Raw genomic sequence first — 25,661 nt, forward strand, 5'->3', positions numbered from 1 at the left:
CTTAAACAGTACCATTGCGAATGGCAATGATTATACACAGCATAATAATTCACTCATCTAAGCATATTTTGTTTTGTTTTTTTCTCAATGGGTCTAATTCTGCAAAATGCTGAGCAAGATTAACGTCTATAATTAGGTATTCAATATCTCACAGCTTTGTGCTCTTTGTAGATAAGATGTATAGTATTTATGTGTATGTATATTTATATATAAAATGCATAAGATTCACTCATATTTGGGTAGACTTACTATGCTTAATAATAACCCAATCTGTTTCAATGAAGAAAGAAAGAAAGAAAGAAAGAAAGAAAGAAAGAAAGAAAGAAAGAAAGAAAGAAAGAAAGAAAGAAAACAACTTCATCTCTACATATTTGCGTGGAATATATCAAGGAAGAACACAAAACTGGAAGTAGAGTCAACATGGGGACAATAGACTTTCATTGTGACTTTTATTATTTTTAAATCAAAACAGACTGATCCACTCTGTGTCCAGTTTTTGGTGGACATTGAACAGTCCCACAACTGCTGCAATGATCCCATAAAATTTTATGACAAGAAAGGGTGTGTTTTTTTAAAGTGCAATCCCCCTTTGGTCTAGTCCTGAGACCTCCAAAAAAACAACAATAGGCTAAATAGATGTGACATAACTCAGCAGATTTTTCCTAAGCTCTAATTGAATTATGACCCATTACTTTAGGGCTGTGTGATCCAAAGCTCTCACACTCCTTGCACAGCAGAAAATAATTTACTGTTGTAACAAGACACAATGCACTCATGGCCAGAGTCAGTGGGTAGTGTGAACCACATACCTTTTGGGGACTATTCCAGGTTACTGATGGAAAAGCAATGTCCAACACATGAGTATTGGAGCCTCTCAGCATTACAGGCCAGTGTCTCTAGCCAGACTGCAGATCTGTAACCAATTGCCTTTGCATGTTCATTTAAGTGAAACAGAGGGGGAAACTCATGACACGCAAATGGCCGCTTTAGTCTCCATCCTAAGATAAATCAGTTATCTGTTTTTTCTCACCATTCGCGGCAATGGCAGTTTATGAAGCAGCTGTCTAAAAGGAAATTTACTGGGCAATTAAAAGTGCTGACTTCCAAGCAGTGCTCTCAGAGGTGGAGTCCGAAATTATTGGGTGCGAAATGCAAATAGATTTAACAGTTTTACTGCTATTTATATGACGTTCACCCCTTCCCAGCTATTTCCCTCCCTTTTCCTCTGATTCTACATGGCCCAACTTTCACAGACTTTAACAATCTCGGACACATGTGAGTCAAATAAGAGCATGCATTAAGCTTGAACTTACCCAGATTAGTGGTGTGCATGTAGTCAGGGTGGCATGGGCAAAAAGTAAGGTGGATCCCAACCCCTTAAAAAATAATAATTTAGAAATAAACCAGAAATTAAACTCAGTGTTGGGACTCTCAATTACCTATTGGGCAGCACCCAACTAACAAGCTTCATGGGTGATCACAGACTGACCAAGCCAGTTGCTGCGTCATTTCTCTGAGTGGGGACAGGGAACCTCGGAAAGATTAGGGGCCAAATCATGCAACACTTACTCATACAAATAGACCCACTGACTTCATACTCATATCTGAGCACGGACAACTTCAGTAGTAAACTTTGTAGGGTTGGGATCCTGGAACAGACGTGTGGAGAAGCACTTGAACATCTGGCTGCTTCTCTGCAGCTCATCTTGAACTATCCAAACCCCTTGGCTTTGCAGAATTGGGCTACAGACCTCAAGAGGCTAATGCCATTAGCTTTCTTGTATTAGCTGTTGTGAGGCCCAATATAGCCCATGACATTCAATGGGACTTTGGCTTCTGAGTTCAGAAGAAGCAGGGTTGTTGCACATAGACACAGTTGGAGCTCAGAGGAGGGGTCTGGGCTGAAAAATAATGGAAAAAAGAAAGTGAACTGATCATTTCAGAACCTCATGGTATTCAGTACCGTTGATGCTCCTGGGTTTCAGCTGATTTTTAATCTGAGTTTGACTCTGATATGCTTCCTCATACTGAGCAGGACCATAATCCACAAAAAGACCCATTGAATGCTTTTTCAAAGAAGAGGGTTTTGCCATGCAATCTGAAAACGGTCAGCCTCTGGGTGAGCCAGATCATACCTGGAACCCTGTAGCACATCTGAACCCCTTTGCCTGGGAATAGGTTGTGTTTGGCTGTCACGTGGTTCCTATTGTGTTGTAAGCTGCTTTGTCCCAGAGGAGTGCATCTGTTCAGGTGGGTCATGAGTGGAGATGTAATTGGGTCCTGACCCATTGCTGGGCTTCAAAATCAGAGCTAAATTTTGCTCTCCCAACAGAAGAGTATTGAGAGCAAGTGGAAGGATCTGAGCATAGGGCTATAAGCAGCACATTCCACTGAGGAAGCTGCAGCCACATTCTGTACAATCTGGAGCCTCTGCATGCTTCCATCACCTTCAGTGGTGGGTTACGGTAATCCAGCCCGCAGGTGATGAATGAATGGGTCACTGTGACCAAGTTATCAGCTGAGAAAAAAAGGGTGAAGTTTAAACTAGAGGTGGAAAAAGGCATTTTTAAAATCACTGATGCTACCTGGTCTTCCAAATTATGTGCCACATCAAACAGGATCCCCAAGGCTCTGCCTCACTTTAATGACAGAGACCCAGCCAGTTCTTCAAAACCTTTCCTCCTTCCAACCAGCATGACTTTGCTCTTGTTCTAAACCACGCCTGATCAGGGATGAACCCAACCTTTAATGAATTTTCTAGACACCATTAATGACTGCTTCTTGTGGCATCTAGTCCTGGAATCCATAAGGGGAGAGACAATTCTTGCTTTAATCCTAATTCGTGCACAGAATCTGGTCCAAAAGGTGAAAATAGCTGAATCAGTCAGTAATAGTGACCATAATATAATTAAATTTAACATCCTTGTCAGGGGAAAATACCAAAGAACCTTACCGCAGTAGCTTTTAACTTCAAAACGGGAAACTACACAAAAATGAGGAAGCTAGTTAAACAGAAATTAAAAAGAACTTTCCCAAAAGTGAAATGCCTGCAAGCTGCATGGAAACTCTTTAAAAACAACATAATGGCGGCTCAAACTAAATGTCTACTCCAAATAAAAAAAACAATAAAAGGACCAAAAAATGCCAAGATAGCTATATAACACAGTAAAAGAGGTGGTTAAAGAAAATCCTCTAAAAACTGAAATTTAGCTCCTACTGAGGAAAATAGGATCATAAATTCTGGCAGGTCAAGTATTAAAGCATAATTAGGCAGGCCAAAAAAAAAATTGGAAGATCAACTAGCAAAAGACACAAAAACTAACAGGAGGACAAGGCCGTTTCAGAGAAGCTACCTTTTTTTTTGCATTAGTCTTAACTGTAGACAATGAAAGGGAGAGTCCCACACCTGAACCATAGGGGGAAGGACGGGAGAATCTGAGAAACTGTCCAGAATGGGGTTTCAATAGAGAAAGGTTTGGAACAAATTGAAAAATTAAAAACAGTAACAAGTCACCAGGACCAGATGGTATTCACTCAAGAGTTCTGAAGGCACTCAAATATGAAACTGCAGAACAACTAACTGTGGTATGTAACCTATCGCTTAAATCAGCCTTCTTACCAGATGATTGGAGGATAGCTAATGTAATGCTGATTTTTTAAAACAGTTCCAGAGTTGATCCTGGCAAATACAGGCCAATAAGCCTAACTTATTCAAACGATAGTAAAGAACAGAATTATTGGACACATAGATGAACACAGTATGTTGGGGAAACGTCAACACAGCTTCTGTAAAGGGAAGTCCTGCCAAACCACTCTATTAGACTTCTTTGAGGTGTCAACAAGCATGTGGACAATGGTGAGTGAACAGATATAGTGTACTTGGACGTTCAGAAAGCCTTTGACAAGGTCTCTCATCGAAGGCTCTTAACCAAAGTAAGTAGTCATAGCGTAAGAGGAAAAGTCCCTCTCATAGGTCACTAACTGATTAAAAGATAGAAAACAAAAGGTAGGAATAAATGGTCAGTTTTCACAGTGGAGAGAGGTATGTAGTGGGGTCCCTCAAGGAGCTGAACTGTGACCAGTGCTGTTCAACATATTAAAAAATGAGCTGGAAAAGAGGATTAAACAGTGAAGTAACAAAGTTTGCAAACAATACAAAAATTACACAAGATAGTTAAGTCCAAAACTGACTGTGAAGATGTACAAAGAGATCTCACAAAACTGATGACTAGGCAACAAAATTGCAGATGAAATTCAATATTGATAAATGCAAAGTAATGCACATTTGGAAACATAATCCCAACTATACATACAAAATGATGGAGTCTAAATTAGCTGTTATACTCAAGAAAGAGCCTGGAGTAATCATGGATAGTTCTCTGAAAACATCAGCTGAATGTGTAGCAGTCAAAAAAGGTAACACAATGTTAGAAACCTAGAAAAGGGAGAGCTAATAAGACAGAAAATACCGTAATACCAGAGAAGGGTAACAAAAATGGTTAGGGTTATGGAACAGCTGCCGTGTGAGTTGAAATTAAAAAGACTGGGGCTGTTGAGCTAGAAAAACGTCAAGGGGGATATGATTCTACAGAATCATGAATGGTGTAGAGAACGTGAATAGGAAAGTGCTATTTATCCCATCACATAACACAAGAACCAGGGGACACACAATGAAATTAATAGGCCACAGGTTTAAAACAAACATGAGGAAGAGGAAACCTCTTCACACCACATACAGGCAACCAGTGGAACTCATTGCTAGGGCATGTTGTGAAGGCCTGAAGCATAAGTGGGTTCAAAAAAGATTTATATAAGTTCATGGAGGACAGGTACCTCAATGGCTATTAGCCAAGATGGTTGAGGATGCAACCCCATGCTCTGGGTGTACCTAAGACTCTGACTGCCAGAAGCTGGGACTGGATGACAGGGGATGGATCACTCACTAATTGCCCTGTTCTGTTCATTCTCTTTGAAGCACCTGGTATTGGTCACTGTCAGAAGACAGGATAGGGGGCTAGATGGACCATTGGTCTAGCCCAGTATGGCCATTTTTATATTCTTTACTTAATCCTAATCCTTGAGTCCTAATCTTCTTCGATTTCAAAACCTTCAGGTACCTAGTTCTGGTTCAAATTAAGTTGTAAGATATACTATCTTTTCTCACACAAATGACCAAGTGCATGAAACTTACTGCTCCAGCTGGCGGAACTCTTATGGAAACAGCTGTTTTGGGCAATTTTTGCCTTTTCAGGACTGAAATCTTTAGAGAACAGCACATGACATTTCTTGTACCACTAAGTGTCCATCTTGATCATTGCCCTGATTAGACCTTGATCACGAAGCCCAAATCTACTTTAAACCTATTTTGAATCCAGATTCACACTCTTACTCCTCTGCTTAGTTCTATAAATGTAGCTTTGAATGTCATCAGTAAAAGGGCTTCTACAATTTCCCTTGCCAGAGCCTCTCTTTCCCTGCACTGTCTATATAATTAAAAAGTAACACTGAAAAACAAGTACTAAAGTTCATGCCACAGAGCGAGAGAGTGTGTGTGTGTGTGCACGCACACACTAACAGTTAACTGCATGTGCACATGGACATATCAAGCTATTTAATCTATCACACCATGACTGTGACGTAAGTGCTTACATGGGTAAATATGAGTGGAGATGTCCTTAGTGGACTTCACAATGAGTTTTCTTGCCAGGTTGGGGAATCTCTGATTTGCTATAGGTCTTTAGGATTCTGCCTCTTGCACTGGCCCTGGACTGCAGTCATGATGGGAAAGCTTTGGCAAACAGTTTGGCCTTGCAAAGCCCTTATGTGTGGTCGGAATGGGGCTTGCTTCTTCTAGGATTCGCTTCACAGGCAAGATCCCTGATGGGTCCTGGGTGCAGAGGTGGAACACGAGTGCCTGCACATGGTTCTTTGACATCTACGAATTTTGCACATACAGAAGCAGAGTCTTTCCCCCACTCCACACCCTTTCCGCTGGTCAGGTGGCTTAAAGAGACAAGAGGCTTCTCACATGCCTCAGCCAAAGATTTGCACTGTGGCCAGGGTCCTACACCATCTCCCTGTAACTGTGGCATACGGGCCAAGCATATGTCTGGTACGGGGAGGAGGAGTGGCTGGAGCCCACTGAGCTCTGGCAGTCGTCATTTGGTGTATGGTCAAGTGGAGACAGTTGCCAGCTGGAACAGGTTAGAGCAATCATTAGGTGACTTTAACCTGTGCTGCCAGGTGGGGCCAAACAGAGAATCAAGGAACCAGCACCAGCTCCCTGCACGGCCGGTCCCTCCCACACACCCACCTTGTTACACCAAGCATAAACTCAGCCAACCAGAGAATCTGACTCTGCTTGCACCTATGTGTGACTATTTTGTGGGTGCCGCTTGCACTACTAACCCATAAAGCTTTTCCTAACTTTTCCTCACTATGAAAACTAAATCCGAGGCTGCAGAACAGCAGCGTCTTGTGCTCTTAGACTGTATGCATTTTTGCCCACATTAGGGCACTTGCATTCCTGCAACTTGACCCATCAAGACAACCCACCCAAGCGTCCTCTCCTCTGTATAATAGATGATGATAACCATTCTGCCAGCTCGTGTTTCCATGCAATGGCCAGGAGGTATTTTTTGGTTCCTGTGTCTGAAGAGACAAACTATCCCCTGGCATAAAGAAAACCTCACTTTTGGTTCTGAACTGAAGTTTGCCAACCTGGAAAGGTTTTAATGCCTTTCTGATTAACTTGTCCTCACCAAGCCTCTGTATTTTGAGGCTATAGCTCTAGATCTATAGGTGTATGTAGATCATGCATGCACATACAATTATCATTAACAGAAAAAAAATGAACAGTGTAAGTTTGGGGACTCAGTGCTTGAGCAGATTGTGCCTAAGATGAGATTGTGCTTCCAAAGTGAATAAAAAGCATAGCGCAGTGTGTTGGTCTCTGACTACTAAAAAAACATGCTAATGCCAAGGGCATTTTGCTGTTGATGCAGAGCAGATGCAGTGCGCAACTCTGGAAGCAGTTGCATTTCAGCCAGGGCAAGGGAGCAGGGAATGATTTCTGAATCATTTAGATTACACAGAGGCTTGATACTTTGCACGGACTGCTCAATATGGGTCTGAGCCAGCTCTAACTGAAGTTAGTAAGAGTCTTTCCATTCACTTCACTGTAAGCTGGATTGGGCCATAAACTATTAAAGGCCATTTTTTGCCCTCCAGTGTGCTCTTGGCTCCCATTAACCCAAAATAAATAATAATCAGAAGTTATTTGCTATGTGTAATAGAAAAATAATAATACCAATCTTATTTAGTGCTTTACAAAGGAGTCAGTAGAATAATCCTCATTTTACATATGGGGAAACTGAGGCACTGAAAGGTTGAAGTCATTTTCCCATGGTCTCCCAGCAGAGCAGGTAATAGAATCCAGGCTTCCTGAACCCCTGTTCGGTGTTCTAGCCATTAGGCCAGTTTATAACATCTTATTTAAATTGTTTTTGACATATCTGTTTTTTTATATTATATTATATTATATTTATTATATTATTATTATTACAGTAGTACTGGAAGCCACCAGTCAGGGATCAGGGCCTCATTGTGCTAGGCAATGTACAAACATCTAATAAAGAGCCCCCCCTCCAAACACATAGAATCATGGTTAACGACAACATGCAAAATATAGCCGAACTAAGTATATGGCTACAGGTCATGGGGAAAGGGCAGACTAGGTAACAATAACACAATTTCACCATCTACCTATCCACGTCCTCCAGTCCACTTCTGGTGGTGGGGGGTGGGGATGGGTGGGTCTGATGCTCGTCATACTTACACCTTTATAAATGAGGAGTGATTCCATTGAAAGCCATGAAATTAATGGCTTGTGTTATAGAGCTGGATTGGAGACAGATTTCCAATTTCACAGGAAGTTCTCCTATTTCAAAAGAATGTTCCGTTCCAAAACAGAAAGAAAACGCTGCATTTCAAAAGTTATCAAAAAATTATGTTCTGGAAAATAAATTGTTTGAGGTCAATAGAAATATTTCATTCTGATTTTTGTCCTTTTATAACTTTTTTTTTTAATATAAAAACAACGAATTTTGGTTTGAAAAGTAATTTCTAAACGGAAAAAAAAATCATCAAAAATTTCCATTCCAAAAATGTCAAAATAAGTTTTTTGGATGCTCCTGAAATGCTTTATTTCACTTTTTAATAAAAACTTTCGTCATAGTTGACACATTTTTTTCAGTGTGTCAATTTTACCCAAACCAGCATTTTCCATTGAAAAAACAGTTTGACAAGAAAACCCATCCAATCAGCACGTGTTGCAAAGCCACTGTAACTGAGAGTGGGGAACCAGGCTTTGGGGAATTTTGCCTCTTTTGCTGTGAAATACCATTGCTCAGTTCCCCAACTTCGTTCCTTACCCTTTTCTCCAGCAAGACCAGAGTGTAATATATTCCATATTGGCTTTTTTTTTTAAGTTGCTTTATAATTTCCTGTTTTCACCATCCAGAAAGGGGAATTTGAAAAAAAAAAAAATCAAGCTTCGGCTGCATACAACTTTATATTAACCAGAACAAATGACTATAAACTTCAGGTCATGGTCCGAATGAGGCGGAAAGGAAGACAGAGAGATACTGGAAGGGTTATAAAGTTTGCCTAGGCCATGTAGTTTCCTACTTGCCAGTTTGTCAAAAGAAGATCAGACTATGGCACTGAGCGGGAAGAAACACACCCTCGGGCTTTGTGGTGATTACACAGGCCCAGCTGTGAGCTCCAGCCTGAACTTTGAATGTGAGATGTAGCCAAATTGCAGGAGAGGAAAAGTTTAGACAAAAAAAGCAGCATTTTTTAGGCAACTTCAGGGCGAAAAGACAGGCAGGAGATTAACAGATCTGTAGCTGTTGAAAGGGTTTTGCATTTGATCTTTCTGGGAGAGTCTTTAATAGGAAAAAACCCCAAGTGGTGCCTGCTTTCCAGCTCTCTGTGCATGAAGTCTTCAGGCCTCATCAAATTTCTCAGCTGCAGCCAGATCCTCATTCCTAGTAGTTTTGGTTAGTTGATCGGGGTGAAATTCAACAGCCAGAGCCACTATGTTCATCGAAGGGCTGTTCATGGGCTGTGATTCTTAACCCAGTAGTTCTGAAACCATAGTCCATGGACCAGCCCTGAGTCACAGAGCCCTTCTAGAGGCACCATAGATTGAAAGATTTTAAGAACCATGCTGTAGGCGAACAGGGAGTAGAGCTGGTAGAAAAAAAATGACAACACAATTTTCCATTGAAAAATGCAGGTTCATTGAAATCAGAATGTTCCATGGGAACATGTTGATTTTGATTTTAAAAATTTCCACAGGAAAAAGTCAACACATTTTTGACAATGTCAAAATGTTTCATTTTTTTAACGTTTCATTATTTTAATTTTATATTAAAATATGATTTTTAATATTGTATTCATGTACCTATATTTGACATGGCTATATAACCTACAGTATATTTAATATACTATAAAAGTCAAAACAAAATTATTTCAAAATGACATTTTGACATTATTTTTCATTATAATTCATTATAAATTAGAAAAATGTATAAAAAGTACATTAAATTTTTTTTTAATGTTTTGCCATTATCTGAGTGAAATGCTTCGAAATTTCAGAATTTTCATTTTATGGGAAATTTCTGCCTTTCGTTCCAGTTCATAATGAAAAATAATTTTGAAATCTCCTGATTTCCTGTGCAACAGAAATTCCAGTTTCTGACCAGCATTGTGGGAGTTTGGGATGGGACATTTGTCTATGACGGGATCTCTCCAAATGTTGTCCTGAATGAAAAATATGGAGGCCTACCAGCTAAGCTGATGTTCTTTGGAGTTCTCCCATACCCAAATAGAATTCCATTGCTATATAAATATACATTTCCTCAACTGGGCAATGTGGTTACTTTGAAGGATTGAAACACGTCATAGCATCAGCCTTCAGCTTGGCATTGAAAAGAAGCCACCAAAATTAAATCGAGGTGCTTCTGGCTGGTAGGGTCAGTATAGTGAAAATTAAAGACTCGATCCTCTGCTAATGGTAGGCAGCAAAGCAACTGCATGTCTTTTGCTCCCAAACTGAAGCCCTGGTACTTACCCAGGATGCCAACTGCCAGAGCTTCAAAATGAGTCTTACAGCCACAGCAAACCAAAGCCTCTGTTTTATTAAGACGTTCCTATTACTTTCCTCTTACCCCACTATCCAGCATACTCAGTGTTACTGGGAACAATAAAGAGAGGGTGCACATTAGTGTGGTGGCTTCAGAATTCCAAGAAGCTGCTGAGATCTGGCCTATGGCTACCAAAGCCAGCCCTTGCTTTGAATTCTGAGCTAGAGGATGTACATGCTTTCTGATTTCATGGTACAAGATCATTCTGGCTATGAAAAAAATAAGGTAAAGCAGGTTGGAGTGCTCCTTGTACAAGAGCAGAAAAGATGCTCAGTTCATTGAATTGAAATGGTGTGGTATTCCCTAATGTAATCAGCTGGAATGAGGAGAGTGAATTTGGAGAGGATTCTTCTCCATTGGCTTGATGCATTGAATATCCACAGCTGTATGTTTGAAGATCACAGAGTAATAAATAATATAATTAATACATAAATAATATATAATATAATATATGAGAATAAGAAGTGAAACCATCTTTCCTCAGTGTGATTGTGACTTGAAGTAGTTTTCAAGCATTGATACTTCATATGGACTGCTACTGGTGCTTCAGCTTTTGTGGCTGGTGAACTGAGATCCCCCTGTGTATTTTACTAATCTTACATAACTCCAGTATCCTCTCAACCCTACTCTAATGACCAATTGCAGCATGTTACCTAATCAGTGGTGAGTGCTCCGCATACAGAGAACCATGGATGGTGCCAAATACCACTTTGCAATCATGAGCAGCCCATCCCTGATTTCAGGATGGTATGACTTAAGGGAAGCTGCCAGTAGAGATAGCAGCTGTCATTCCAGGGGGGTCAGATTCTGCTTTCACGTACAGCCAAAGAAACTCTGCTGACATCGATGGAGTCCCTCCTCATTTATGCAAATAGTGCACCAAGATCTGGTGAAGTGTCCCCAAAAGTTCAGAAGCCACTTGCCTATTGGATGCCTAGTGTGGGGTTATAAAAGATGCTCAGTGTTGGCCTAACTCTGCTCACATGGATGTCAGTGATAAAACTCCCAGGGACTTCAGCATTAGATCAACACCAAATGCTTTTGGAAATGTTCCCCACCCCACCCCTCCCAAAAGAATGGTTAGACTTACAAATGACTGAAAAAAAGGAACTTTGGTATTTTTTCATTCCAAAGTTATAGAAAGAAAAGATTGTGTCCTGATTAGTAGCTGTCGCCCTTGAAAAAAAAGTACCAGAGGCTGACAGTCTTTAGCTACATGTTTCTTTCAAGAAATGTGGCCATTTAATAATTAATGTGTATAAGTGCCTAGCTATGAAAATTCAGAATGAAATATTAAATATGGTTAGTATCAAATGGAAGGGCACCGAAAGAAAAATGGAATTGCAAAAATGTTGTTCTCTACTCCCATCAAATAGCTGGAATGATCTAGAACGGAATGAATACAGCTGGGTGAATACAAGGTATCTGATAAAAATAGGTGAGTTTATGATATTGACATTGAGGGACCTGGCCATCCACAAAAGTGAACTAAAACTGACTCACCCAGCAAAATATCTCCAAGCAGAGATAAACAGTGGCTTCGCATGACTTTGAACATAAAGAGGGTGTGTTGGTGTTTTAGAATGTCTGGGGACTGAGTAACAAGTATACATGCGATAGCTGCCGTCTCGATTGCAAAGGGGTATTGAAACAGGCATCTCCAGAGCTAAAGCCATGAACTAGAGGTTAGCTCTTACTGCTGATATGCATAACAGCTTCATATCCTCTGTGGACTGGGCAGTGAAAACCATAAGATATGATATGAATGTTCTTGCCTGGTCTTTGTAAAGCTCAACCATTGGCTTTTTCTAAAGAGGTGCATGTCATGGAGAGGAGCTTATAGCAGTATTTAGTGATGGTGACCTTGTAGCCAACTTGCCTTGAAAGACAGCCTTTAAGTGAGAGAGCACTCTTTCTATGACTACATGCCTTGCATTGCCGTCAGTCAGAGCCACACTTACTCTCCTGTCTACCAACTGGCTCAAAACTGCAGAATTGGATTTGGAAATCAAGACTATTCAGAGTTATAAGTAATGATGACAAAAACATTGGAAAGGATATTAAACCTGATGCCTTGTGGATTAAGCCATTCTTGAATAGAGACCAGGATGAGAACTAATGTAGGGATAGATAACCACACACCTGTCTGTTGTGGAGCTCTTATACATTCCCCTAAAGCATCTGGGATTGACCACTGTCAGAGACAAAATACTGGATTAGCTGGTGTCAGTGGTTGACTAAGCTTGAGAGGTTTTGGTTTGTTCGAGGGATGTTTTTAAACTAAAATAAGGATGCAATACATTGATGAGCAGAAGCAGGATTAAAGTATTGGTCCAATTCCTCTTTCTCACACTCACTCCGGCTTTACGTCCGTGTAATTCCATTGACTACAATGGAGCTATGACAATATACACCAGTTGAGGATCTGGCCCGTTCAGTCTGCAAATGAGATCATTGTCCGTATTTCCCCCAGCCCTACTCTTTGAAACTCAGGAAAGCATGGAGACACAGAATCATCTCCACCTGAGTGTGCAGTCATTGTTGTCGGATCTTCTTTCCAGTTCCAGGATTAGAGGACTGACTCCAGTGCCTCTGACATCCATACAATTAAATGTATCATCTTTCCATAATTTGCATGGCTGGGCAAGACCGGCTCTGGTTGCCATATGGAACGCATCTCTAGCTGCACCAGACTCAAAAGCACCAATTAGAAAAGTGGTTTGCTTTTTTTTTTCCCCCTCTAGGAACAAAGCACTTGGAAACTATTAGTAGGGCTCAGAGGACTCGATTGCATTAGCATCGTTAATTGTGTTTGTCAGGCCTTTGTCAGAAACCAGATTTAATGTTAAGGGTTAAATGGTCGCTTTGAAGGCCACAGTAGCGGGCAAGGTGGCAGTGCACAACCTCAGCAGTAGCCACCTGAAACTTTGTGCTCAAGGGCCTTGAGAGTGCCACAGCAACTCCTGCTATGCCCTGTAAAGATGCCCATCCCTCATCCCTAAATCTGCCTCCAAGTCCCCACTTCTTAACAACAGCCAGGATCAGGAGCCTCAGAGGAAGGTGCGGAGCCCTCCCAAAGTGGGCAGTTATGGAATAGTCTGTCTATATGGGATGTTTGGCTGGAATTTTCAAAGAACTCTAGAGACAGAGTAAAATCCTTCATCCCATTGAAATGTCCACTGAAAGGCAATGAGAGTTGGGTGACTATCAATTAATTCCCATAAGACTCTTTGAAAACCCCGACCTTGATTCCTAGCTAGTATGGTAGATGGTCTTAGTTAATTATTATTATTTTGTATTGTGGTAGCACCTAGGAGCACTCGTCATGGACCAACACCCCATTGTGCTAGGTGCCGCACAAACCGAACAAAAAGATGGTCTGCTCCAATGCGCTATTGTATATCCTGTCTTCTTTGTGCCTGTCTTTTAGACGGTAACCTCTCCTGGGAAGTGATTTTGTTCTGAGCAAGGCAAAGCATGGCGCCAGTGCTAAATAACAGTAATAAAATAAATCATTGTTTTGACAAATAGCTGAAAGTGAAAGAAGAAATAAATGGAACTAGTGTGTCCACACTGAACCACAGCTGACTTTCTCTTTTGTAACCGCCTAAGGTGACCCTGAGCATATTCCTGTTCTCACTGTCCATGCGGCTGGGTTCTACACTCGGACTCTGTTTTAAATCTCTCATGAATAACACTGTCAGATTCGCGTTTAGCTATCTCAGGAATGTAACCAGGCTGATCTCCGTGCTTACTCAAGACACTGATTCATTCTCTCTCAATGACCAGATTAGATTATTGGAATGCATGTTACCCAGGTCTTCCATCAGCCATACAGATTTCCCACCCCACCAATGCAGCTGCCCACGCTCCCATAGCAGGTCCTCCCCATCATTCTGCCTCAAAGACTCCCCTTCAGAGATTCAGGGCTTCCCAGCATATAGAGCAGACACAGCTGGTGATAGAGAACCCACCACAGGCTAAGAGCTTTGCTTGGGAGAATCATAAGAAGTTGTAGTGGCCAATATCCAGTGTTTCAGAGGCAGGTTATCTTAATTCTCGCACAATGCACCTAACTAATTGTGCAAGAGCGATTCCTTCCTGACCCCACTGGTGATCAGTTTATGACTTGAAGCATGAGGGTTTTGTGTGACTAGATGAGGGACTGGGACTGGGGGAGAGGGTTGGGTCTTAGTCTTGCCTTGCTTTTAAGGGAGTCCAAACACAATAGATGGGCAAATGTAAAAGCAACAAAGATGTAATTAAAAGGGGGCAAGGACAAGAGTAAAGGGCTGTGGAGATCATCACGGGGTGATCCAGTTAAAGGCAAGGAACTGGCAACCCAGCTAAATTCAATCTTGGTGTCAACAAGCTCAGTTCTCATTGACTTTAATAAGAGTTGTACCTGCTTGTGCCAGAGCTTAATTTGATCATAGGCCCCTAAACTACGCATGTGCTGTCCATCCTCCAATAACCAGCAAGGGACAAGCCTGATGTTCTGGGTCTGGTGGTCCTGCTTAGACAATAACAGAGCAACACAGCTGCAGCATCTTCCTGCAGCCTTGTGGATGATTTTTCCGGTAACAAAAGCAGCACCCACACAGCTCACTGGGGACAATTCCCCCAGGCCTGACCCCAGGGCTTCACCTTAGGTTCCTGCATATGAACAAGAGAAGGACAAGCAGCAGCAGGGGGCTTGTAAATCTAAAGCCAGCACTTCTACCAAGGAAACAATAGGAGCTGCCCTACCTCCCAGCACTGCCTATGGTACTGCCGGGTATTGTATCATTGCCATGCCCATATGCAGCCTCTGGGCTTGGGTCAGGGATGCAAGGATTGCGCTGTGCTCCATCTCCTACATGTCCAGTTATTGCTGTGGCTTAACAACAGTGGAGGCTTTGCATAAAAACTCCTATCAGTGGCCCCTTGCTTGCAGCAATAAAGCTGAATAGTGGAAATGAGTGTGATACTGGCAGCATTACGGGGCTGCTGCTGTCAACTTATTTAGCAGGCAGAAATGGCTGTCAGGCACAGAGCTGTGAAAAACCAGTGAGCAGTTGGCTTTGAAATTGTGTGTGACACTGTTCCCATATGGGGAATCCCTTGCCCCGCCATTTTCACTTTGCCCTAAAATTCAGCAAAACTGATTTTTGTGCATCAGTGTGGAGAAAATACTGCAAAACTTGGAAATAAACAGAACCCCCTATGTACATGATAGTTGATGATTTGCATTCAGAAACTGACCCATTTAAACTATATTTTTGCAAACTGATCCCATTTTGAAGATGGAAATAAAATGCAAAAAATAGTTTTAAAATGGTGCATACTGTTCCTTTTTGTCCTTTTTATGCCACTCAGGTTAAGATCCATCCATTCATTAGTGACTCCCTTCATGCTGTCTGCCCCTAAACAGTACAAACATTATTTTGGCATTACCAAAATCAACTACCGAGAAGTTTTTTGATTTTGTAGCTTCAGACTGTTTCCAACAGATCAGTTGTTAATAATACACAAGGGAAGATAAAGTCATGGTCATCGGTACCAATAAATCATTTTAAAACAATTTTGGTTTGCAGGAAAGGAAATCAGGCTGATAGTCTTGTTAGGGACTTTAGAGTGATTAACAGTCTCATGATCTGGCATTTGTTCTCTTGAAATCTCCAGAAGCCTCACCTCTCAGTGGGCAGGAAATTTCATAGTAAAGCAACAGGCCTTTCTCGAGATATGCTGTTACTAATACTTCTAGTTGTGGATGTCAGGCTAAACCTGATAATTCAGTGGCAGGGTAAAAATATTTTTTTTATATTATATATATATATATATATATATATATGGAACTTTTACAACCCTGGGAAATATGTGGTGTTAAATTAGAACTTCCAATATGGCTCTGGCTCAGTTCTTAATTTAGCTGAATGGATTTTCTCATCTTGACTCAGTACCAATCTGGGAACCTCAGCCTCCAATAACAAAGGAACCAATAATGAATTCCCCGCCTCAAAATTGGTAGAAGTCAAGGAGGAGGAGGAGGAGATGGCCTCATGATGAAGCCACTGGACTCTAGGGGCGTGTCTAAAAGGGGAAAGAAAGAAAGAAAGTTGCAGTCACAGCAAAAATGAGTAGCAGCTCTCTATAAAGCTCAGCAGGGCTGTATTGTGGGTCAACGTCCTCCAGTTCATGACCAGCCTGCTTTATACTCGTGGTTTTGATGCAGGATGCACTCTGGACTGAAGAAAAAGTCCAGCGTCTGGTGTAACAACACCCGACTCCCGATAAGAGCTGCCCTTGGGACTGCCCAGTCAGACCTATAAACAATCCGAACTTTCTGTTAGTCTTCATGGATATCCTGATAAGCTATTGATTTCCTACTTGGAGATAGTTCAAAAGCCTCACTCCAACCATATCACCAGGCCCTCGCACGTGGATGTTACTGACAAAAAAGTGTTGTCCTGTTTCTGTTGGTAACTTTCCCCCTAAATATCTGCTGTGCCCTTTTCATTGTTAGCACAGTAAAACGATTTAGGAGCTCAGAAGATGATAGCCTATGGTCTTCAGCAGGGTCCAGGAGTTCACACAGTGGCTTTTAGGCTGACATTTTCAAAGCAGCTTAAGAGAGGCTCATTAAAACTACTGGCAATTGAGCAGTTTTCATTTTTTAAGCAACTTCATTTTTATTCTTTAACATTTCAGACAATGCAAAGCTTCGCGCTGCAAACACAGAGTGGCACAACCACACACCAAGCTAATTCCTTTATACATTTGAGCATATCGATGGAACTCAGCCCTCCTTCCATCAGGCAGAGTTTTGCAGGACTGACTGGGCCCAGCAGCACAAGAGGTGGTAGCCCCTCTTTGGGATGCCCTGTTTCTTGGGGTTGCAGGGGACCAGTTCAGCCCCTAGTATGAATTAGAGCAGCTCTGAGCCTGCAGGGCCCCCCTACAGATAATCACACCATTCTGAGATAACAGTGACAGGAAACACAATAGCCCCTGTCTACACTGTGCTCTTTATTAGAGCTGATCAGGAAATAATTTCTCTATCTTTACCATCTCTCCCCAATATTATTTTTAACCCAAAAATGAAATACTGCAACTGACCCAAAATGGAAAAAAAAAAGTGACTATTTCTGAGAGTTTTGACTTTTCGTCCTGATTCAAGATGGGAGAAAAGATCTACTGACCCGACACGCAAAGTCTGCGGGCGGCAGAGATGGGGAGGCATGGAGTCGTCAACCACACCAGTTCCTACTCAGCCGGGGCTGCCTCCTACCTGCATCGGGCAGCTGCAGCTCCCAGCCATGGCTCTGGAGGCGAGTCCCTCTTGACCCATGCAGGAAGGGAGGGCAAGGGGAAAAGCAGTGAGCAATGGAGGAAGGGGATAATGTGGGGTGGGGCTTCAGAGGGAAGGGGCAAGGCGGGTTCTCGGGGAAGGGGCAGAAGCGGGGCCTTCGGGGAAGGGGTGTGGCAGAGGTGGGTCCTTGGAGGAAGGGGCAGGGCAAGGGAGGTTCTGGCACTCCCACTGGAGTGTCCAGTTTTTTAATATTACAAACTTGGCAACCCTCACTTCAAGTCCAGCAGCCACCCAGAGTCTAGAGGATATAGTAGCAGCTTACTGCAACGCTTATCTTAGATGAAGGGGTTGGGGAGGGCAATTTGGCTTTTATAAGGAAAAAATATTCTTGTTTCTCAATGATGAACCGACTGTTCACAAACAATCAGTACAGATCATCCACTCTGCTGCCCCTGCCCCCAGCCACTATCTTTGTCCAGACATCACAGTCTAATCCTGCATTCTCATGTTTACTTCTAAAAGGAGAGATGGTACAGTCAGTCTGAAACCTCATAAAAGAGTATGGGCCCATCCAAACAAAGATAATGCCAAGGGTGCAGGGTCAGGAGAGGCTGTAATTATACGCAAACCGCCTCAAAAGCGAAGCCAGGCTTGTCACAGGTTAAATAGGAATCCTCAGAAGAGGAGGGACAAGGCTATTTTGACATCCTAAAAGCATTTGCCAAAGTAGTTTAAGTAAGAGTCCGAGTTCCACCATTATAAGCCCAGCAATGAGTAACAAGAGTATATGAGGCTGATTGCATTTTAGCAGGAAGAGTATCCATTGTAAAGTTCAGGCTTGATTCGTGAGTGGAGATATTCTCTGATGGAACAGAAACCAGTGACTCACGGAGTCGCAGATTTTAAGGCCATTTGTCCTTTCAAACTTTTCCAAGCAGACTAGAGCTAGGCATTTCAAGGGCTCCTAAGGCACTTACCTGCCTTTGGTTCCTTCAAGGCTTCCAGCCCAGATGGATTAGATTGTATTGCAAGGAAGGCAGTGGGGAGGAGATTCTATTTGTATGCGGTGGGGGCTATATGGAGCAGATTGGAATTTGGACAAAAGCCTCTTCACTTTTGAGAAGTATTATGGGGTCTTTAACCACCACACATGGTCAGGACCTCAGTTTTATATCTCATCTGGCAGAGCACACCAGCAAAAGGGCAGTGAGCTCAAGTGCCATCCTAGGGCATTGGCTCAGCCCAGATTGAAGGGAAATCATTAGATAGAGATGGAAAAAGCAGCTAGTACATCCAGTGCATCCCCCTGTGCCCAATACAGGCTTACAGAGAGAGAACGGGTTGGGAATTTTCTGTCTGAATGATTTTCTGATGGAAATTTAATTTGCCACAAAATCAAAATTTGCCATGGGAAAATATCTTGATTTCACCCCTCCTCAGCCACAACTTTTTTATTATTATTTTCCACCAGGAACACTGACATGAAATACTTCATTTTTAATCAGTTCGGTCTGAACTGGAACAGTTCATTTAGTTGAACTGACCTAAAACATTTCAATTAAATATTAAATTGCATTTCCCTAACAACCTTTTCAGGGTTGAAGTTTGAACCCTCCCTGAAAACGTCATCTCCCATAATGCAAAGATTTCCCTCTGCGTGGTGCATCATGACTCTGGATGCATTGTGGAAGATGTAGACTGGCTAGATAGCCTGGCAATATAGAAGAATGGGGGTATCAAGCTCCTGAACTACAATTCCCATGAGGCAAATGACATAATGAGAGAATGCAGTTAATATGGAAATGATTTGGAATTAAGCATGTCAAAAACACCAAAATGAAACATGCAGCATAGAGTCCTGTGGCACCCTATAGACTAACAGATGCATTGGAGCATAAGCTTTTGTGGGTGAATACCCACTTCATCAGACACATCATTTGTCTGACGAAGTGGGTATTCACCCACGAAAGCTCATGCTCCAATGCGTCTGTTAGTCTATAACGTGCCACAGGACTCTTTGTTGCTTTTCACAGATACTGACTAACACGGCTACCTCTCTGAAAATGAAACATGTTAGTTTGGGAACTATTGAAATGATTCATTTGGATCAAAAATGTCAAAACAAAACATTTTGATATTTCCTAATAGAATGTTTTTAGAATTTCTGTTCTGTAAAAAATATTGAAATTTCAACTTTTGAAAAAAAATGTTGAAATGTCAGAATTTCCCACAAGCCAGACATTCCGAATTTTGTTTGGCTCTAATTATATATTTTTCTAGTGTTGTTTTCAGTATGTAAGTTTTAGGCCTGATAACCTTAACAGATACCCCGGTCTAGTTTACAGCACTACTGGACAGCCCAGTCGAGCTTGTGCGCTAGTAAGAATTTCAGCCAATATTTCATCAGTGTGATCAAGCAAACAAAAGAGACTCACTTTCACCAAAGGTCATATGCTTTCACTGATTCCTAGCGCAGTGCTCAGTCGAATAAATGGAGCACTGATATAAGGCAGTATTTAACCCTAACGAATAATGGCTGAGCCATGGAATACCTAGCCCTTCAGCTTTAACCAACAAGAATTTGCATAGATAGAATCACAGACTTTAAGGTCAGAAGGGACCTTTATGATCATCTAGTCTGACCTCCTGCATAATGCAGGTCGTAGAATCTCACCCACTCACTCCTGTATCAAACCTGTGTCTGAGCCACTGAAGTCATCAAATCATGGTTTAAAGACTTCAAGGTGCAGAGAATCTTCCAGCAAGTGACCTGTGCCCCATGCTGCAAAGGAAGGCAAAAAAACCCCAGGGTTTCTGCCAATCTGCCCTGGAGGAAAATTCCTTCCCGACCCCAGATATGGTGATCAGCTAAACCCTGAGCATGTGGGCACGACTCAGACAGACAGACACCCAGGAAACAATTCTCTGTAGTAACTCAGATCCCACCTCATCTAACATCCCATCACAAGCCATTGGGCATATTTACCGCTAGTAGTCAAAGACGAATTAATTGCCAAAATTGGGCTATCCCATTATATCTTCCCCTCCATAAACTTCTCAAGCTTCGTCTTGAAGCCAGATATGTCTTTTGCCCCCACTATTCCCCTTGGAAGGCTGTTCCAGAACTTCACTCCTCTAATGGTTAGAAACCTTCGTCTAATTTCAAGTCTAAACTTCCTGATAGCCAGTTTATATTGTTTTGCCAACACATAATGAAACAAGCATATTTCCTAAATTCACCATTCAAACAACAATAAAAATTTGTCTGTATCCAGCACACAGAGCTGGATCTATTTTACACACACTTTCCTCCTACATTACCTGCCATGTCTTGAATGGGTGCTTGTAGCGTCATATGGGTCTTCCACCTCATATACATTTGTACCATGGTCTTCCACTACACTGCTGGAATTCTGCCATTCAGAACATGGATTTTTATCAGAAGACTGAATAAAAGGCAAGTTTTCATACTCTGGAATTTCTTCATAGTGGCGCACATTCTCATATTCTGGTGCATAATCGCTTGTAAGAGAATTCAAGTGTGTTTGTGACAACTGCTTCCCTGAGAATATTTGTTCCTCTAAAGACTCTAATCTTTGACTGTTTGGTATATCATGCTGACTCCTATGTCTGTCTTTTCTTTTGTGATGCTGGGCTGCCTATAGATATGTACACTCATTTCAGCTCCCATCCATGATACAGTTTAAACAAGTTTCCAAAATGTTTTCAAATTCCTACTGCTTCCAACGGGGGTGGGGCGGTTATAAGAGTTTCCAGAAGTTTCAACTATGTCGTGTATGTCACACAAATATATACTGCAGGAAATAGCTGATTTTCAACACCTAAAATTAAAAAATTTTCCAAGGTAGCATTCCCCTCAGCAGCCTGAAGGAAAATATCCTCCCATTTCACTCCTAGAGGTTAGCTCTAGGTGAGAGATCCTACCAGAGACTATATAGTCCCTTTATAGTACAGCTTTCATATCCTATTAGGGGTTCTTGTCACTCACAAATACATATACATACACTCTCTATTCATAAAGAATACTATTTGAACATTGCGTAAATCCACCTTATTAATCAAATAGCATGATTTATCACATAAATACATAATAAGAAGCACATATAGTGCTTTAATGATAACTAGAGCTGGTTAAAAATCAGAATTTCTATCCCAGATTTCAGTTTTGCTCAGTACAACACTGCTGTGGCCACTTGGGCACAGCAGTGCCTCATGGGAGTTATAGTTTAGGTGCCTCATGCTCTCCTCTGGGGGCCAGGCTCCCTGGCCAGACTACATATCCCATGAGGTACAATAGCTGTCACAGTGCATCATGGGAGCTGTAGTCCAGCCAGGAAGTCCAGTCCCTACTCAGGCAGACATGGATTAATGTCAAACTGACCCAAAATGAAATATTTCAATTAGGTTCAACAAACTGAAATGTTCTAACCTGTGATGACCAAACCCAAAATGAAATACTTTGATTTAATTTTCCTGATGAAAAAAGTTAAAAAATTTCCACAAAATCAAAAATTTCTTGCAGAAAATATTGATTTTGCAAAAACAATATTTTGCATTAAAAAACACTTTCACAGAAAATTCCTGGCCGGAGCTACTAATTACTAAAATATCAGTGCCATGTCCCAAGGATTTTAACAAAACAAAGGGGGACAACATGCTTAGAAAAAATCATTGAACTGTCTTTAGTTCCCCATGTATTCAGACACTATATAATATTTAGCAAGTACTCATGAGTCGAGCTTGTCAGAAGAAAAGAAACAGCACTGATTAAATGAAAGGGTGCAGATCATACCAAGTCCAATCAGTCTTCTGCATATATCCAGTCCACTCTAGGCACACTCAGGGGCTCACAAATATTAGCACAACCACTCCTAGCAGAGTAAGCCAAAGCCATCATCTCATTAGCACAGCAACTTCTGTGCTAGTAAAATGATACTTGTTCTGACAGGTCCCTTCTCTCCCGTGCTTGGCTGCAAACAAAGGAGAAGCTAAGGCGATAGTTCTTTCTTAGACAACACTGAGACTAGAGTTGTTTAAAAAAGAAACGTGGAATTTAAAAAAAAATCCTTTTCTGAAAAAAATTAAAGTTGAAAAATTTCAACTCCATCTATAGTCAGTTATATATATATATATACACACACACGTAGAGAGAGAGAAATACCTACCTCATAGAACTGGAAGGAACCTTGAAAGGTCATCGAGTCCAGTTCTCTGCCTTCACAGCAGGACCAAGTACCATCCCTGACAGATTTTTTTTTTGTCCCAGATCCCTAAATAGCCACCTCAAGGACTGAACTCACAACCCTGGGTTTAGCAGGCCAATGCTTAAACCACCAAAATGTGTAAAATTCCACCTTTTTCAGGGAGCAGGGAAAATAAATGAAAGCGCAGAACACTTGTATTCATTTGTGCTACATTAACCAAAGGTTCACGTTTGCTTTAGTAGATAGCAATCATGTCAGACACTGGGTGGGTACTTCTGGGAGAAGGGGGTATTGGCAGGCCCTAACATAGATTATATATTTACTAGAACAAGATGCATTTTTTTAACCAAAACATTTTTTCATGCCCAGTGGCTTGTCGCCCAATATTAAAATCCTCACTGCAGATTTTAATTTTGTTTGAAATTTTTTAATAAAAAAGTACGAGAAATTTAGGAAAAAATGTGCAAAAAATAAATTTAAAACATCATTTTTCAACCAGCTCTAATACTGGCACATGCGTGCAATTCCTTTTCATTGTGGCTGGGTTGGGACAGCCTTCATGGTGAAAGAACGGTATCTCTTCTTCATTCTGACATTCAGTCCAGATGCTCTCCTGAACCACATCTCACTCAGTCTCTTGGGTTGCAAGTCATGCCAACACAAGCTTTCTGGTGAGATTTCTGCTACTTCCTGCCTCCCACTGGGCTATAAATATGGCAAGGAAGGCTGTGCTAAGAGCATTTTGACATGTTCACTTCTGGTCCCAGTCAGAATCAGGAAGCAGAGAGCTGCACAACTACAAAAGCGATAGTTGTTCATAACATTCTCCAGTCCTTTCCAAACCTCCAGTTACAGTATTCCTTGCAAAAGTCTCCATACCCTACCCCCACCCTCGGCCTATGAGCCACCTACGTCTCTGTCTGAAGTGGAGCCAGCTTTAATTTTGGGAACCAAGAGTCCATTCCAGAGCATCTCAGCCTTGCAATGAAACTCAGTGTTTTGCAAAAGTTTTCCAATGGGGCAGCTCTTTGTGGGCTTAGGCCCCCCTTCTCTCATGCAACCCCCTTTGGTCTTTTAACACCTGGTGATGCTGCAGATTTTAAGTGCCTTTTATATGCAACATTAACCAGGCAGGACGGCATGAAAAGAGACAGATGTTTTGGTTAAAAAACAAATCAGTGACCTAACTAGGGATTTGACTTGGCCTTGCGGCATTACCAGTCCAGCCAGGTGCTTCAGGGGTACCAACTTTATGCTGCTGGGTCAGCTGACTGATCCAAACTAAAGAGAAATGTAAATGGGGCACTTGTTACTGTACAAAGGAGTCCTCGTTAAATTCACAGTAACGGTGATCCTTCCTGCTCTGAATGGGCTTGACCCTTTTCTATGTGAGTGTGTGGACTCCTTGGCTCATTCCTGCAGCCACACTACATGTTATTTAGCCATGCTTTCATTCCAACACGGAGCCCTGAGAGCAATCAAAGACTAAACAGAGTTGACAGATGCTAGTAATGTGCAACCCAGCCATGGAAACACTAATCTAACCAGATGTGTAGGTGAGGGAGAAAGATTCCTGCGTCTGTACAATTGAAAAAGATTATACTCTGCAACTAAGGGCAAGAGTGAGGCTCTAGCTCATTACAATGGCTGCTCTGCATTCAGGACAATGCACAGCAGCCCGTGTGCCGATTGCAAAGTTGGTGCGACACTTGTGACAAGCTTAGAAAGAGCTCATGCTGGAGACATGGGTCAAAACCCAACAAGCTTATCTTGGGGAGGAGAAGAATCCAATCCCCTCTGTTGTCCCAGCACAAAACATGAGTAACTCTCTCATTGATGTCAAAGGGATTTGCTCATATTTTGAGGCGGGAGAAAGAGCCAAGGTTCAGAATGCTTGCAAAATAATTTCCAGTGGGTGCCAGGCAGCCATGTCACATCATGTTATTCAATTTTTTTGGTCTAGATTCTAATCTCACTAAAACACAAGTGCAAATCAGGAGTTGTCAATGGCATTAGACTGGTGTAAAATAAGTGTAGATCAGAATAGATTAAGACCAAATTTGTCCTGATTGCAACAATTGGCAGCCAGTTGCTGAACTGCAAACCCAAAGTACAGACATAATTTGGACTGGTTGAATTTTCCCTGGTTTTAAGCAGGGGAAAACTCAGCCAGTGCAGTCCTGCCTCCCCTTTCCCTATCTACATGAGGCATTCAGGGGTTCAGACACACTGATGGCTAGCGTGAGGACAAATTACCAATGTACTCAAAAGCTAAAGATTGTCAGTAACTACTTCCGCAGTTGGTTGTGTATTCATCTCTAATTCTTCTGTTATATTTTTCTCTGTATGCATTTAATATGTACCAACTCGATGGCGGTTTTAGTAACCATGGGGACTGTGTAAATCCGGCCTGAGAATTGGATTTGTGCAACAACGATGGTATTTCACATCCACGTATTCACCATCTCTTTTGAGGCCATTTGGCCGCCCTGCAGTGTCATTTCTTTGCACTAATTTCCACTTCACTGCCAAACGCCCTCACATTTTCCCAAAAAGACATACATCACTGGGAGCGTGGGAAGGGAGGAACTAAGCGTAAACCAGTGGCCCTCCCACTAGCCAAAAGACAAATGAGGACTATTTAGGATAGGGGGAGGAATGCTTGATTAGTTGCCAGCTGAACAGACCCTTAGGCAGGGCCAGTGCTCAGTGGAACACCAAGAAATGACCTAGCAATTATACCCGTTCCTTTTGTAATTTTAAATCATGGTTTAGTACCATAGATATTTCATTCGGAAGTCTTTTTACTGTGTGAAGAGGTTGTTTTATGATATCAGTGGTTGCCCTACGTTGTGGGCAGGTTCTCCTAACTATCTTGGTGCTTTGAGGGACCTCAACGTATAGTAGCGTCCGAAGGGTTAACAAGTCTACCCT

Source organism: Gopherus evgoodei, chromosome 15, assembly GCF_007399415.2.
Source record: "Gopherus evgoodei ecotype Sinaloan lineage chromosome 15, rGopEvg1_v1.p, whole genome shotgun sequence".
NCBI lineage: Eukaryota > Metazoa > Chordata > Testudines > Testudinidae > Gopherus > Gopherus evgoodei.